This window comes from Scyliorhinus canicula, chromosome 5, assembly GCF_902713615.1.
Source record: "Scyliorhinus canicula chromosome 5, sScyCan1.1, whole genome shotgun sequence".
In the NCBI taxonomy this organism is placed as follows: domain Eukaryota; kingdom Metazoa; phylum Chordata; class Chondrichthyes; order Carcharhiniformes; family Scyliorhinidae; genus Scyliorhinus; species Scyliorhinus canicula.
Genome location: NC_052150.1, coordinates 17,722,982 through 17,738,607, shown reverse-complemented (window position 1 = coordinate 17,738,607; position 15,626 = coordinate 17,722,982). Strand labels below are relative to the sequence as shown.

The following is a 15,626-nucleotide window of genomic DNA, read 5'->3' as shown; positions in this document are numbered from 1 at the left end:
ACGACAGTCTGGCACAGCCCCCCCCAATCACAGCCATTCACTCTCTCCCCGATGACAGTCTGGCATAGCCCCCCCCCCCCCCCCCCCCCCCCCCAAAATCACAGCATTCACTCTCCCCCCCGATTACAGGCTAGAAGTGCTGCTTCCTCCAATCACCCCTACGCCACCCCCCCCCCCCCCCCCCCCCCACCGTGGGCTAAACAGCTGGTTTGTAATGCAGAGCAAGGCCAGCAGCGCAGGTTCAATTCCCGTACCGCCTTACCTTTTTTTTTTTTTTTTTTTTTTATAAATTTAGTGTATCCAATTCATTTTTTCCAATTAAGGGGCAATTTAACGTGGCCAATCCACCTAACCTGCACATCTTTGGGTTGTGGGGGTGAAACCCACGCAGACACGGGGAGAATGTGCAAACTCCTCACAGACAGTGACCCAGGGCCGGGATTCGAACCCGGGTCCTCAGCGCCGTAGGCAGCAATGCTAACCACTGCGCCACCGTGCCGCCCATCGTACCGCCTTACCTGAACAGGCGCCGGAATGTGGCGACTGGGGGCTTTTCACAGTAACTTCATACTTGTGACAATAAAAGATTATTATTCCCCTGACCCCCCCCAAACAACACATAATCCTCCCTAATCACAGCCAGACACCCCCCTACCCTCTGGCCAGAGCCACGTTGCCAAACTGGGGCTTTTCTTTAGTCAACAAAATCATTTAAAATCAGCGAGATTATTGGTTATTTTACTGTTATTTGACATAGAATCTTTTCTCTCTTCCCCTTACCTGATTACTAAAGAAAGGAAGTAGTCACTTTGATAAAACCTTCTCACCACATCCCTTTTGTTTCCAGCCGATGAAACATTAGGAATTAGACAATTAATAAAAAGACTTTCCAACGGGTGGCACGGAGGCACAGCGGTTAGCACTGCTGCCTCACCTGCCTGGGTTCGAATCCGGCCCCGGGTCACTGTCCACGTACAGTTAGCACGTACAGTGTGATAAATACTCAGCCGGCCAGGCAACAGCTGTGGAGACAGAACCAGGGATAACATTTCAAACCGGTGACTTTTCTAACTTTAAAATGAAATAAACCTTAGCAACCAGCCCACCATTGTGGGGGCTTGGGGAAAAGGTGGCCTGTGGCCTCAACTGAAGCCTGCCTGGAGCACCGGTTCCTGGTCGAAGGCCGTATTCAGGCAGCTGCACTGTTTCCCACCACCTCCTGGAGACCAAATTCCAGTCAGCCTCCAACAAGCGATCTTAATAAGGCGAACTGGTATCAAGACTGGGAAAGAATCCTGCGCTGGGCAAGACAGATGAAAAACTGTAACTGGGAAGGTCACTGGATCAGGATCTACCAGGACATTGGGGTTAACCTGGCCGAGCATGGGCAGAGTTCAACAGGGTGAAAGCAGCCCTGCACAAGAGCAGTGTAAAATTTGGGGTGCTGTACCCGACCAAACTCTGGGTCACATTCCAGGGCAGAGAACACTTCTACACGGTCCCTGAGGATGTGGACAAATTTGTCCTGGAGAACGGGCTGGAGAAACGGCAAAGGTGAAAAGAGCAACCAAAGCGACTTTATTTGATAATTTAATTAATCATCTGGAAGGACACTTTGCACGGGACTGCATTGCCTCATTCTGAGGATGGGAGTTGCAACAGAGAAAGGAAAGAGCGAGGTCAGGAGAGCGCAGGAAAGGTTGAGGAGAACAGCAGGTAGGGAGAACAGATAGCGGGGGACGGGTGCACACATAACTGACCCTGAGAGGGGGGCCACCACACTAGCGGGAAAGCTAGCACCAGGAAACATGAGCAAGAGAGGGGCAGCGGTTTGTCTCCAACAAGGGAGAGCACCAGGCAAAGGCGTGGGTGGGTACACATCAGTAACAGGCAAACAACTTGGGGAAGAAACAGGGGGAACATGGGGGGGGGGGGCAGCGACAACGGGGTGGGGGGGGGGAGAGACAAAGTGCCATAGGTTTCACAAAACATGGGATCATTCACCCAATTGTTCCAAGACTTGTTTGTAGCCAACAGCCAATAAGCCAGAGGAAGGGAGAGGGAAGCCACAGTACAACCACAAACGCAAATGAAAGGGGGAAGGAGTGGGGAGCAGAAAGGGGAGTGGGGGGGGGTAGGGGAGGGGGGAGGGGCGGGGGGAATGTAGAGTCATGGAGCCCAACCATGCCAGGCAAATAAGATAAAACACGGAGTCACGCCAACCAAACAGGAACAGGACATAAGAGCTGATGAGGGAAGAGGACACTCCAGAAGGCCAGAAGGGAGGAGGGGGGGAGGGGGGGGGGGGGGGGGGGGTGTCAGGAAGAAAAGGGGGAGGGGACCCAGCTAGAAATGAACGCCTACTGGGGAAAGTAAAACAGGAAGCTCTAACCGTTGTAAATAAGAAAATGATGTAAATAATGGGAGACGACCGATGTATATATATTTTTGTTTTCGATGTGTGTGTATGCTTACCTTTGTTCTGCACAATATGAAAAATCCTGAATAAAAATATTTTTAAAAAGGGCTGGCCTCGTGCAGGCAGACCGGAGTGTGTGCGTGTGTCACAAGTCAGGTCAGCTTGAGCTTGGGGGTAGGGGGTGAAAGTCAGGCCTGGCTGGGTGGGGTAGAGACGCTGTGTGGAGAGATCAGTTCAGTCCATATGAGGGTAATTCAGGAGCCTGGTAAGACCCTGCTCATGACTCGCTAAAAGATAGCACCAACCATTAAGGAAGGTTAAGATCCAAGTGCTGGCAAATGGGACTAATAATAATCTGCAATTAAGTTACTGTGAAAAGCCCCTAGTTGCCACATTCCGGCGCCTGTTCGGGTACACCGAGGGAGAATTCAGAATGCCTAATTCACCTAACACGTCTTTCGGGACTTGTGGGAGGAAACCCATGCAGACATGGGGAGAATGTGCAGACTCTGCACAGACAGTGATCCAAGCCGGGAATCGAACCTGGGTCCCTGGCGCTGGGCAGGTCAGATAGATATCTTTCCTGCCTCGGTGCAGATTGGATTGGCCGAAGGGCCTCTTCTATACTATATTATTCTGTGAAGGTAAATTAGGATGTTCGTCTTCATCACTGGGGGATGAAAGTACAGGGGTAAAGATGCCTGGCTGCAATTGTACAGAGCCTTCCTTAGACTGCACCCTGTGATACTGGGTACAGTTTTGACCTGCATTGATCTGCCTGCTTCCTTATACATTGATCTTGCCTGTGATGAGACCATTAATTAACGCGACACGTGGTTAGAAGTGAACAGTGGTTTTAATCGTCTTACGACAGAGCCTGCCTGTGACGAGATGAACTCTAGATGAACTGGCAGACAGGTTCCGACTGCCAAGCTTTATACAACCAGTGGGGGGAAGGAGTCATGGGCGGAGCCAAGGGTGGAGCCCAGTACAAACTTCGGTACATTCCCAGTACACCTCCCCCTAGGGGCAGAGCTGCGCAACTGCTCGTGTGCAGAGCTTACAGAGGCATGGTGCAACATGTGTGATAACAGTGTGAATTATGCTATTATGATTCACCACAGCCTGCTTCCTTGTCCAGCCCGCTTTCAAAGAACAGAGAAGCTGTTAACCTCAGCAAGAAATTGAGCCCCATGACAAACATGTCTGGGATGAGGGCAGGCAACAGTTTTATTTAATGCCAAGTCAGACAGATGGTCGGAGCTGGGTTTCAAGTGGCAGGCATGGCAGCCAATCAGCAACTGCGAAGCAATATAGGATATTTAATATTTGTAATTTTTACAACTAAATAACATGGTTGGTGCGCAAAAAAAAAAGAGAATAGGTAGTAGGTAGGTGAAACCCACAGCAAGCTAAATGCACCGGCTCTTACTGGGACTGTTCACTGGCAGGAGGCGCTCAGACCCGCAAACCCCGAGTCAGCCAGGCCGCCAGCGACTCCTCACCCGGGGAAGGCGGGGGGTTCCCCCGAATGGGGCGGCGCTCCCACTGCCTCTTGTGCAACAGGCGGCCCGGGCTGAGGCGGAAGGAAGGCAGCCGGCCGGCCAGCCAGCCGGGGAGGTGGGAAAGGGAGAGCTGGAGGCAACAATGTAACTGTTGACCGGCTGGATACATCGCAGGTAAGTGTTACCATCAGCGGGGCAACCTGTCCTGCACTGCCCTCAGTGTCAGCTGGCTGGGGAGGGAGGAGGAGTTTGTGAGGGGGGGAGAGGTGTGTGAGTGAGTGAAGGGGTGTCTGAGGTGGCTCCCCTCCCCCTCCGGGGGCCTGGGCTTTCACACCCCTCGGGTGGTTTTTGGAGACCCTGCCTCCTGTCCAGGGCTTGGACATGTTGTCAAACTTCTCTGATTCCCTTTCCGGTAAATGTAATGGCGACCCGAGGAAGTGGTTGGTGAAACTACTGTGGACTGTTTCTGCTTTCCAAGTACTCAGATTTTTTTTTGTGAGGGGGTATTCGCGACAAACACCCAACCTAATCCCCCCGCCCCAAATATCATTGCAGCTGGGCTGGGAGCTGGTGGTGATGGGAGGGGGGGAAGAAGAGACAGTTTAAACAGCGCCTTTTGCAGCAGTACCGGTAAGTCTGCCTCTGGATCTCTGGCCATCGATCGGTTGCCAACAGTGGGAGCAGGTTTCACGCTGCACCCACCTCACAAACAAACACCTTCATCAAATTAAGAGTCATAGTTTTGCAGCTCAGAAAAGAGGCCCATTCGGCCTGGCGCGTCTGTGCCGGCCATCAAGTACCCCTCCCCTGTCAAGCAACCCCCCCCCCCCCCCATCAAGCAACCCCCCCCCCCCCATCAAGCAACCCCCCCCCCCCCATCAAGCAACCCCCCCCCATCAAGCAACCCCCCCCCCCATCAAGCAACCCCCCCCCCATCAAGCAACCCCCCCCCATCAAGCAACCCCCCCCCCCATCAAGCAACCCCCCCCCATCAAGCAACCCCCCCCATCAAGCAACCCCCCCCATCAAGCAACCCCCCCATCAAGCAACCCCCCCCCATCAAGCAACCCCCCCCCATCAAGCAACCCCCCCCATCAAGCACCCCCCCCTCATCAAGCAACCCCCCCCATCAAGCAACCCCCCCCATCAAGCAACCCCCCCCATCAAGCAACCCCCCCAATCAAGCAACCCCCCCATCAAGCAACCCCCCCCATCAAGCAACCCCCCCCATCAAGCAACCCACCCCATCAAGCAACCCCCCCCCATCAAGCAACCCCCCCATCAAGCAACCCCCCATCAAGCAACCCCCCTCTATCAAGTCCCCTCTATCAAGCACCCCCCTCTATCAAACCCCCCATCACACAACCCCCCATCACACAACCCCCCATCACACAACCCCCATCACACAACCCCCCATCAAGCACCCCCTGCATCAAGCACCCCCCATCAAGCACCCCCCTCTATCAAGCACCCCCCTCTATCAAGCACCCCCCTCATCAAGCACCCTCATCAAGCACCCCCCTCATCAAGCACCCCCATCAAACAACCACCCTCTATCAAGCCCCCTCATCAAGCACCCCCATCAAACAACCCCCCTCTATCAAGCACCCCCCATCAAACAACCCCTCATCAAGCACCCCCATCAAACAACCCCCCCTCTATCAAGCACCCCCCATCAAACAGCTCCCCCCATCAAGCACCTCCCCCTATCAAGAACCCCCCCTTATAAATCACCCCCCCCCCTCCATTTCCAGTCCCATTTTCCCGAGCTTGGGCCTTGTCTTGTATGTTACAGAGTTTCAAGTGCTCATCAAATTGCTTGTTAAATGTTGTGGTGGTTCCCGCCTCTATCACCCTTTCAGCGATCCAGATTCCCACCAGGGCGGCACGGTAGCACAGTGGTTGGCACAGTTGTTTCACAGCTCCAGGGTCCCAGGTTCGATTCCCGGCTTGGGTCACTGTCTGTGTGGAGTCTGCACATTCACCCCGTGTCTGCGTGGGTTTCCTCCGGGTGCCCCGGTTTCCTCCCACAGTCCAAAGATGTGCAGGTTAGGTGGATTGGCTATGCTAAATTGCCCTTGGTGTGCAAAAACGTTCGGTGGAGTTACTGGGATAGGGTGGAGGTGTGGGCTTGAGTGGGGTGCTCTTTCCAAGGGTCGGTGCAGACTTGATGGGCCGAATGGCCTCCTTCTGCACTGTAAATTCTATGTCTGGATGAAGAAGCTTTCCCTCAAACCCCCTCTAAATCTCCTGCCTGTGTCTATTCTTTAATCCACTTGCTGCCTCCGACACTGCCCGAGAGTCAAAATAAGCAGTGCATAATTCGGTTGGTGTCAGCTTTGACCTGGGAAGGTCCAAGGTCCATTCCACAGACCTGAGCAGGTACCATAGTCCACCCACACACAGTGGTGACTCCCTACTGAAGGAAGGCAGCGCTATTTGTAGAATCTCTTCGGCAGCACCGACTCTGAAGGAGCACCCTATCCCTGTACTCTGGTAACCTCACCTAACCATCGGACACTTGGGGATAATTTGGCATGGCCAATCCACACATCTTTGGACCGTGGGATGAAACAGCACCCAGAGGAAACCCAAACAGACAGTCAGCCAAGGCATGAATTGAACCCAGGTTCCGGTTGCTGTGAGGCAGCAGTGTTAAATACTGTCGCTGTGCCAGAGGTTGATCGATGTGTGAGGGCATCTGCTTTGGACCCAAGAAAGATAAATGAGAGTATTTCCCAAATAGCAAGAAACTATAGGGACTCTGAATGAGCAGAGCAATTTTGAGCGTACATTCCATACAGAAGCACTGATTCCTGATGCAAAGCAAACCTGAATGGACTAATGAAGTATTCTGCTTCATCTCTGATAAGACCATAAGACACAAGAGCAGAATTAGGCCATGGATTAGGCCAGAATCTGACCATGGATTATGCTCAGCCATTCAATCATGGCTGATATTTTTCTCACCCCATTCTCCTGCTTTCTCCCCATAACCCCTGATTCCGCTATTAATGAAAAACCTATCTATCTGTCTTAAAGACATTCAGTGGTAGCAATACAACAGGGTGGAAGTTATGCTTTAATTGTGTAAGCCTCTTGTTCAGTCTGCATCTGCTCTGGGCACTGGGCTTCAAGATGGTGATAGTGAAATTAGAGGAGATGCAGATTTGTCAGAATTATACTGGGGCTAAAAGAGTTAAATTAGGAGGGCAGGTTGCGTAAGCTAGGCTTGTATAGAGGATAGCGCAGGGTGATCTAATTGTTTAAAATGATTAAAGAATTTGATAAGTTAGATCAAGTGTAATTATTTCCTGTGGTGGTGGTGGTAGTTGTTCAGAGCAAGGATTGTAACCTTAAAATTTGAGCGAGACCATTCAGTGGGGATGGCAGGAAAACATTTCTTCACACAAAAGGGGCGAGAAAATATGGAACACAAAAAACAACTGTTCAGGCTGGATTAATGGAATGTTTTAAAACCCAGATAAATAATGTTTCTGTTACGCAAGGGTGTTAAAAAATAAGGAGAAAAGTTGGGTTAATGGAGTGGAGGTATAAATCACCCATGACCTAATTGAATGGCAGAACAGCGATTTGGAAAAAGAAGCAAATGTGATGTGAGGGAAAAAACCTTTTCACCCAGTGAGTAGATGGGTATTGGAATGCACTGCCTGGAGGTGTGGTGGAGGCAGATTCAATCGAGGCATTCAAGAGGGCTTTGGGTGATTGCTTCTGTGTGCAGGGGTAGGGGAAAAAGGCTGGGGAATGGCACTAAGTCACGATGCTTGTTTGGAGAACTGGTGCAGACACGATGGGCCGAACGGCCTCCACAATTCTGTGAACAATCTCCAGGGACTGAAAAGGCTACTACTGTCCTTGAAAGGGCTACTGCTGTCCTTGTGCTCCTATGACCACTGCTAGTTCCAGGCCTGTCATTCTTTGCAGCGGATTCATTGGGGGAGCTGGGAGCCTATGTGGATCAGCAAGAACAGGAGTGAGAGGTGAGTGGCGACTGAATGGGATATGAGTAGCAGCATTTTAGATAACGGAGAATGGAAATAGAAGCCGGCCAGGGGACTGTTGGAGTGGTGAATCTTGAAGTGACAAGAGCAAGAATGAGGGTTACAGCAGCGGATCGGCTGAGATGGGAGAAAGGTAGGAAACGTTTCGAAGGTAGAAACGAGTGCTCGTTCTGATGGGATTTGGAAGCTCAGGTTAGGGTCCTCCAAAACTCTGTCTGGTTTAGCTGGAAACAGGGAGGGTATCGGGTGGTTGACCATTCAATGCACTAAGACAGCAGGAGCGAGACGTTAGAGATGACATTGGGAGTGAAACTATTGAGGGATGGCATTCCTGGCTCGTGTTGGAAAGGCACTGGGGAGCTTTGCTGGGTGAAGGGAAGCAGAGAAGGCAGTTACAAAGACGATTTCTCTCAATGATTGGAAAACAAAGGGTTTGGGTGCATTGAAACAATTTGATAGGTGAAACACCAAAAAACCACTGTACCGCTGAAAGTTAAATGTATTGTTTCAGCCATCTGATGTACATCTCAACATACAAATTCAGAGCAGGAATAGGCTACTCGGCCTGTTGAGCCTGCGCCACCATTCGATTAGACCGTGGCTGATCTGATTGTAACCTCAACCCCACATTCCTGCCAACCCCCCGTTTCTCGAATCTATCTACCTCTGCTTAAAAATTGCCAAAGACTGTGCTTCCAGTGCCTATTGAGGAAATGAGTTCCAAAGACTCGCAATGCTGAGAGAAACGGTTTTTCTCAACTCTGCCCTAAATGAGTGTCGCCTTCAAGTCGTCTCTTACTCTTCGAAGCTCCAGCAGATACAAGCCTAGCCTGCCCAACCTTTCCTCATAAGAAAACCCTCCCAGTGCAGGTATAAGTTTAGTAAACCTTCTCTGAACCGCTTCCGATGCATTTATATCCTTAAATATGAAGACCAGTACTGCACATAATAATCCGGATGTGGTGTCTCAAATGCTCTGTATAACTGAAGCATAACCTCCCTAATTTTGTATTTAATTCCCCTTGTAATAAATGATACCATTCTACTAGTTTTCCTAATTACATGCTGTACCTACATACTCGCCTTCCACAATTCATGTACTAGGACATCCAGATCCTTCTGCACCTCCAGAGCTTTGCAGTCTCACCATTTTGATGCGTTTCTATTTTTCCTGCCAAAATGGGCAATTTCCCACTTTCCCACATTTTACTCCGTTTGCCAGGTCTTTTCCCACTTGTATATAGGGGCTGTTTAGCACACTGGGCTAAATCGCTGGCTTTGAAAGCAGACTAAGGCAGGCCAGCAGCACGGTTCGATTCCCGTAACAGCCTCCCCGAACAGGCGCCGGAATATGGCGACTAGGGGCTTTTCACAGTAACTTCATTGAAGCCTACTCATGACAATAAGCGATTTTCATTTCATTTCATATTCCTTTGCAGCCTCCTGTGTCCTCTTACCATCTTTCTTTCCTAGCTATCTTTATGCCTTCAGAAAATTTAGCAACCATACTTTGGTTCCTTTACCCAAGTCATTTATATAAATTGTAAAATATTGAGGCTACATCACTGATCCCTGTGGCACAACACTCGTTATACCTTGCTAACCAGAAGAAGACCAGTTTATGCCTAACTTCTGTTTCCTGTTAGCTAGCCAATCCTCCATCCATGACAATATGTTACTACCTACACTGTGAGCTTGTACTTTTAAAAATAACCTTTGACGTGGCACCTTATCAAATGCCTTCAGAAAACCAAAATATAATATATCCACGGGTTCCCCTTTATCCGCAGCATAAGTTACTCCTTCAAAGAATTCAAAGAAATTGGTTAATTGTGATTTTACTTTCGCAAAACCATGTTGACTCTGCCGGATTTCCCTGATGATTGTATCTAGGAGTAGATTCTAACATTTTCCCTGTGATAAATGTTAAGCTAACGGTCTGTAGAGTTTTGCTTCCCTATATTTTTTTCATTCTCAATAGATTAAAATGAGTATTTTAACCTGTGCATTCAAGACTATCAGGGGGATTTATTTTCTTCACTGGCTCAAGGAGGTCACTAAAGGATGCAAATTACGTACGAATATGATGGTAGTTCGTACTATATCCAGCTCATTGTTTGTACCACTACTTCTGAAACCTTGCAGACAGGTCGTAGAAGCTCAGATAGTTGTGTCCACGGACACGGATCTTATTTATGTCGAATATAAGTAAAAATGTATTAAGATGCTTGAACTAGAAAAATATAAATTAGAAGAAAGGATTAAAACAAGAAACTAGAGCAAGAGATGAGGATAGAAAAGAGTGAGAAATTTGAGGCAATGAAATAACGGGAGATTTAAAAAACAATTAAATGTAATTTTTGTAACGTGGATGTCAAATCCACAAGTTGTATGTTAACATACAAACAAAATGAGGACCAAACATTAGTGTTGAAAGCATGTGTGTAGATTGAGAGATTTTAATTGGGATAGGAAATACGAAGTTTAAATGAGAGGGTAGAAAGATTTGACTTGGAGAGGAATCGAGGCCCAATGATATACTGTGAGATACAAATTCTTGGCCCAAAACCGCAAGAACCTTCAGAGAGTCGTGAACACAGCCCAGTCCATCACACAAGCCTGCCTCCCATCCATTGACTCTATCGACATCTCCCGCTGCCTGGGGAAAGCGGGCAGCATAATCAAAGACACCTCCCACCCGGCTTACTTACTCTTCCAACTTCTTCCAACGGGCAGGAGATACAAAAGTCTGAGAACACGCACAAACAGATTCAAAAACAGCTTCTTCCCTCACTGTTACCAGACTCCTAAACGACCCTCTTATGAACTGTCCTGATTAATACTACACTCCTGTATGCTTCACCCGATGCTGGTGTCTATGTATTTGCATTATGTACCTTGTGTTGCCCTTTTATGTATTTTCTATTTATTTTATTTTCATGTACTAAATTATCTGTTTGAGCTGCTCAAGAACAAATAATTTTCACTGTACCTCTGTACACGTGACAATAAACAAATCCAATCCATCTCTAAATTACTTAATGCATTTATCTGAAATTTGTTTCTGCCACTTGTGCAGAGACGTTAAATCTTAAATGGGTTAATGTCTTTGCTCATCGACCAGAGAGAGGAATTTCAGATGAATGAGTTAGTGTGTGTGTACATTGGTATTCCTTGTTGGTATTGGGACCTTTGGTTTTCCTGACACATATTAATGATCTAGATTTTGGTGTGCAGGGCACAAATTTCAAAGTTTGAGAATGACACCAAACTTGGAAGCACTGTAAACCATGAAGAGGACCGTGTGGAACTTCAAAAGGATGTCGACAAGTTGGTGGAGTGGGCAGATAGATGACAAATGAAGTTCAATGCAGAGAGATGTGAGAATGCACTTTGGTAGGAAGAATGTGGATAAATAATATAAAATAAGGGGGTGCAGGAGCATTGGGTCCCAGGTGTATAGTGGCAGGACAGGGTGGAGAGAGCAGTTTTAATAAAGCATATATTCTGGGCTTTATTAATGGTGGCATAGAGTACAAGAGCAAGGAGGTTATGCTGAACTTGTACAAGACTCTAGTTAGGCCTCAGCTGGAATATTGTGTTCAGTTCTGGGTGCCGCACTATAAGATGACTGTGGATGCTTTGGAGAGAGTGCAGGAGGTTTACAAGAACGGTTCCAAGGATGAGAGGCATCAGTTATGGGGATAGAAAGGAGAGGTTGGAACTATTCTCTCTGGAGAGAAGAAGGCTAAGAAGACTTTTGATAGAGGTGTTCAAAATCATGTGAGGGCTGGACGGAGTAGACTGAGAGTACCTGCTCAGAAAAGGATCAAGAACGGGGGGGGCACAGATTTAAAGTGACTTGCAAATGTGATGTGAGGAAAATCGTTTTCACACAGCGAGTGGTTCAAGTCTAAAATGCCTGGGAGTCTGGTGGAGGCAGGTTCAATTGAAGCACTCAGAGGGCATTAAATGATGACTTGAATCAAAACAGCGTGCAGAGGTACGTGGAAAAGGCAGGCCAATGGCACTGGGCCAGAATGTTCATTTGGAGAGCCGGTGCAGACACGATGGGCCGAATGGCCACTTTCTGTGCCATAACGGTTCTCTGACTGCCTAATTTAAATAATTAAGTATTTAGAAGTGACCGAATAGATTGGGGAAGGGGAAATAAAAACAGAAAATGTTGGGGAATATTCAGCATCTGTGTGGAGAGGAACAGAATTAATATTTCAGACTGATGTCATGACCTCTGCTCCCATTTTTGTTTTTGAATGGCAACTGTTGGCAATGTTACTTAAGTTTTGCGATTTTCACTAACACCTCCCCCAGATCCATCTATCCGCCATGCCCCGGCACCATCTTGGGGGGAAAAGAAAACATTTTAAAATCCAGCTGCAGCCTGTTGTTTTTTTTCTCCCCTTCTTTGATTTTAGTCCTGCTTTGCCGCCTATGGCTTCTCCTTTCTCTTCTTTCTCCTCCGCTCCTCCAGCCACTGCTGTTGGACATCTCCAGGGGTTTTCTCCCTGTTCCTGGTTCCTCCAGCCCCCTGGCCGGGTCTGCTGCTGCTGGGGGAAGCTGGGCCGCTTCCGTGGTGAGTGAAGATGTTACATGTGATCTCACTGCTCCCAACTGCTGTGTCTCGCCTCCTTCCAACATGTCCGGGCCTCGTTGTGCCAACCTTGCCCCTGCCCGGCTGGACTGTCTCCCCGCCGGCACCAACACCAACAGCCCTGCCGACGTGGGCCTGCTGTTTCCCCATCCCCGGCCTTTCCCAGAGCGTCCGCCATGAATCCCACTCTTTCGGAGCAGCGATCTATCTGCCTGGACTGTAAGCAGAACAATACCCTTCACTGTACCTCGGTACACATGACAATAAATAAACCAAATCAACCATCTCCTTTTGCCTTGCACCTTTGTCCATTTGTCATTTAATTTCTCCTGGTTTCTTCCCTCTTCTTTCTTCCCCTTTACTCCTCCCAGGGCTGGTTTAGCTCAGTGAGCTAGACAGCTGGTTTGTGATGCAGAACAAGGCCAGCAGCGCGGGTTCAATTCCCGTACCAGCTTACCCAAACAGGTGCCTGAATGTGGCGACTAGGGGCTTTTCATAGTAACTTCATTGCAGTGTTAATGTAATCCTACTTGTGACAATAAAAGATTATTATTATACCTCTGTACTTGCTTAAAACCTATTACCATTGCTGATATTTTTCAGCCCAGACAAACGATGGTCCTCAATCTGAAAACGTTGGTTTGGTAGGGTGGATTTTCCAGCCATTCTCACCAGCGGGAACCCCCTCTCCCGCCGCGGGATACCCAGTGTTGGGGGGAGGGGTGGATTCAATGGGAAATCCCATTGACAGTAGTGGGACTAGATCAGGGGTGGGCAAACTACGGCCCGTGGGCCGCAAAGGTATTTCTGCGGCCCACCAAGTCATTACAAAAAAAAAAAAAAAAAAATTTTTTTTTTTTAAGGTTAATGGGGGGGGCTGTTGGGTTACTTACTGGTAGAGGGTGGATACGTTGACTTGAGTAGGGTGATCATTGCTCGGCACAACGTCGAGTGCCGAAGGGCCTGTTCTGTGCTGTACTGTTCTATGTTCTATATGAGGCGCCCAGAATCATAACCGGGTGAAGTAATTATTTTACTTAAGATACTATGCGGCCCTTTGTGAATTGTGAATTTCTGAATGTGGCCCTTGAACGGAAAAGTTTGCCCACCCCTGGACTAGATGATCCCGTCGCTGGCCAAAGCCGGGCTCCCTCCTGCCCAGAAACACGCTGATGCAGGGTGTAGAAAATCCCCCACCCCCACATCTCTGTTTCTTCACAGGGGAAACCAAAGTGGCTGGTTTAGCACAGTGGGCTAAAAAGCTGGCTTCTAATGCAGAACGAGACCAGCAGCGCGAGTTCAATTCCCGTACCGGCCTCCCCGAACAGGCTCCGGAATGTGGCGACTAGGGGCTTTTCACAGTAACTTCATTGAAGCCTACGTGTGACAATAAACAATTATTATTATTATTATTAGATACTTTTTAGACCCTCTGAGCCTTTTCTGCTTTTATTTCAGTTTTCCAGAATCTGCAGTATTTTGCTTTAGGGGCAAGAGGAAATTTTGCTCTAGGGAGGGAAAAGACAATGATAATAAAATGAAACAAAGAAATGGCAGAGGAACTCAAGAGCTACTTTGCATCAGTCTTCACGGTGGAAGACACCAGTGGAATGCCAGAGCTCCAAGAGAATCAGTGGGGGGGGGGGGTTGGGGGGGGGGGGTGGGGGTTGGGGGGGGGTTGGGGTGGGTGGGGGGGGTTGGGGGGGGGTTTGTTTTGGGGGGGTTTGGGGGGGGGGGTTGGGGGTGGGTGGGGGGGGGGGGGGTGGGGGGGGCGCAGGTGAGTGCAGTGGCCATCACTAAGAAGAAGGTTCTGGCGAAACTGAAAGGTGTGAAGATGGATAAATCACCTGGACCGGATGGACTAAACCCCAGAGTTCTAAAAGAGATAGCTGAGGAGATTGTGGACGCATTGGCGGTGATCTTTCAGGAATCACTGGAGGCAGGAAGGGTTCCAGAGGACTGGAAAGTGGCTAAAATAACATCGCTGTTTAAGAAGGGAGGGAGGCAGAAGACAGGAAATTATAGGCCGGTTAGCCTGACTTTGGTCATTGGTAAAATTTTAGAGCCCATTATTAAAGATGAGATCGAGGAGTACTTGGAAGTAGAACCATAGAATTTACAGTGGAGAAGGAGGCCATTCGGCCCATCGAGTCTGCTCCATCACTTGGAAAGAGCATCCATTTAAGCTTCCAACCTATCCCAGTAACCCCACCTGCATGATAGAATAGGACTGAGTCAGCACAACATCGTCAAGGGGAGGTCATGTCTGACAAACCTGTTAGAGTTCTTTGAGGAGGTAACAAGGAAGTTAGACAAAGGAGAACCAGTGGACACAATTTATTTCGATTTCCAGATGGCCTTTGACAAGGTGCCGTATTGGAGACTGTTAAATAAGTTAAGAGCTTATGGTGTGGAGGATAAGATCCTGGCATGGATAGAGATTGGCTGACCGTGTTACCGTGAAAATCCCTTAAGTCGTCACATTCCGACGCCTGTCCGGGTACACTGGGGTGAGGGCAACTGAACACGGTGCCACTCCAGGCCCAGGCAGCAGAGTCTTGGGAGGAGGACCAGCCAGGAGTGCATTGGAGTCGTCAAGTCTGGAGGTAACAAAAGGTACGAATGAGGGGTTCCGCAGCAGCTGAGATAGGAATAAAGTCAAACATTGTCACAGGCTGACTTAAGGGTGGAAAGCGCCCATCCTCGTTCAGCGGCTGGGATTTTCCGGTGCCACAGAGAGTGAATGGAGTCTGGGCTGGAATGCCAAATTTTCCGCTCTCCCTCGGAACAGGTCTCGCCGTGGATGAGGCCGGAGTATCCCACTCAATCTGACTGTTGCCAGGGAGAGAGATAGAGTCTGCTGGCATCATATATTCATATTATCACTAACAGTGGTAAAACGAGGCAGAACAAATTTCAAACTAATTCAGTCAGTCACAAAGGAAATGCTGGGTGAAAGAGCAAGGGTGTGGACCCTAATAAATGGAGAACTAAATTAATTAATCAGCTCAGGACTGTTTCTTGATTCACTGTTTTTTAAAAGAAAAAGAATCAATGAGTCATACTTG

At 48.7% G+C, this 15,626-nt stretch overlaps 1 protein-coding gene across 3 annotated transcripts in view; it reads left to right on the top strand.

Moving 5' to 3' along the window:
* Nucleotides 1-3,842: 3,842 nt before the first annotated feature.
* Nucleotides 3,843-15,626, top strand: part of ripk1l (receptor (TNFRSF)-interacting serine-threonine kinase 1, like) — a 71,050-nt gene continuing 59,266 nt past the window's right edge. The window contains exon 1 of one of the 3 annotated variants that reach the window (XM_038796664.1): nt 3,843-4,098. The gene's annotated coding sequence lies outside the window, so the exon portion shown is untranslated. Of the gene's footprint in view, nt 4,099-4,205; nt 4,555-7,805; nt 8,080-15,626 lie in introns of those variants that run through there. The other 2 variants (XM_038796666.1, XM_038796667.1) reach the window with 2 other exon arrangements.